This window comes from Arachis stenosperma, chromosome 10 (genome assembly GCF_014773155.1).
Source record: "Arachis stenosperma cultivar V10309 chromosome 10, arast.V10309.gnm1.PFL2, whole genome shotgun sequence".
NCBI classification, from domain to species: Eukaryota; Viridiplantae; Streptophyta; class Magnoliopsida; order Fabales; family Fabaceae; genus Arachis; species Arachis stenosperma.
Window position 1 is genome coordinate 85488264 of NC_080386.1, and position 2038 is coordinate 85490301.

Genomic DNA, 2038 nt, shown 5'->3' on the forward strand with positions numbered 1-2038 from the left:
GATCAATGTGTAACATCACTAATGGCCTTTTGGTTGAAATTCCATCTTTTGGTTTAAAAGAAGATTTTACTTGTTTGCCTAATTGACAAGCATCACAAGTAAGATCCTTATCAAATTTGATACATGGAATTACTCTTACCAAATTTTTCTTGACTAGCTTAGAAATTTGGTACATGCTAGCATGACCCAACTTTCTATGCCATAGCCATTTTTCAAATTCAAGAGAAGTAAAACATGTTACATTTTGTTCTTTCAAGTCCTCCAGAGTCAATCCATACACATTATTGCATCTTTTTGCTTCAAATAAAATATCCCCAGTTTTTTCACAAACAACCAAACACACAAACTTTCTAAAAATGACTTCAAAGCCTAGATCACACAATTGGCTTACACTAAGTAAATTATGTTTCAAACCATTTACAAGAAGAACATCATTTATACAAGATGAAAAGCTTTTACCAACTTTTCCAATGGCCACTATCTTTCCTTTTCCATCACAACCGAAGGTAACAAGTCCTCCATCATACTTATCAAGCTTTATGAAAGTAACCGGTCATGTGCCTAGAGCATCCGCTGTCCATGTACAACATATTTTCCTTCCATTTGGATGCTAGGTACACCTACAAAACACGCTCAAGTGACCTTAGGTATCCAAATCTTTTTGGATCCTTTCACGTTAAACCATCTCTTATGTCCTAGTCCATTATAATAAAAAACAACTTTGCAAACTTTATCACCAATCATCCTTTCACCAAAAAAACATTGAATGGGAAAATGACCATTTCGGTTGCATAGTCTACAAAACCTTGGAGTTGCTGTTTTGTTAAAGTAGGTTGGGTTTTGAAACCTTGTGTCATTAGAAGATGAAGCAATATTTCCAAACAAGGTTTTTCAACAGATTTGAAAGTCCTTTGAAACCCCAAGACAGCTTTATCAAAAAGTGGTTTTTAACTAGCCAAAATTTGATTTAAATTTTCAGAATTTTGAGTAAACTTGGCTAGGTCATTTTTAAGGTTTTTGATCCATTTTTGCAACTCTTCATTTTCTTTAAAATAGTTTACATATGCAACAACAGAATGGTTACTTTCACAACTTTTAAGTTGAGCTTTTAACTGCTTATTTTCTTCAACAAGTTCAGTAGCAGTTTCGGCCTCCCTTAGCTATGCTTTGAGAAAATCATTTTCAGCTTTAAGGATGGTGATTTGTTGTTCAAGATCTTAGTTATCAAGAAAAAACATCTTATTTTTTCAGAAAGGTGGTCTATCATAAGATGAAGATCTTCAGTGTTAGGGTTATGAAAGACTACCTGTTCAATGTTATCTGCCATGAGACATGGTTGTGACTTGGTCTCGGATTCTTCATTACTGTCTGAGTCATTTTCCAAGTCCTCCCATGATGCCATCAGCCCCTTTTTCTTTCTTCGTTTTGGCTTCTCTTCTTTCTTCAACTTAGGGCAGTCTGACTTGAAATTCCCAGTTTCTTTACAGTTGTAGCATGTAACCTTGCTGAGATCCTTTCTTTGTTTTCTAAAGCTGCTTCCTTTGCCTTTCTCCTTGGACTTCATCATTTTCCTAAATTTTTTGGCAAACAACACAAACTCATTTTCAGAAGAATTATCGCTGGATTCATCATCCAGTGGGTTAGTCACAGATGCAAAAGCAATTCCTTTCTTTTTTGAATCTTTTTTCAAATAAGTATTTTCAAAAGCAAATAAGTTTTCTCTCAGATCATCATATGTCATGGAATCTAAACTACTGCTCTCAGAAATAATTAAAGCTTTTGTTTCTCACTCTTTAGTGAGACATCTCAACACTCTTCTCACAAGCACATAATCAGAATGTGTTATTCCCATAGCATCCAAGCCAACAATGATGGTGTTGAACCGTTCGAACAGTTCATCAATAGATTCTCTTTCCTTCATTGCAAACATTTCATACTCTCTGTTCAACATGTCTATCCAAGTCTTCTTCACAATGGTGGTTCCTTCATGAGTGATTTGTAATTTGTCCCATATTTCCTTTGCCGTTGTGCATCGTGA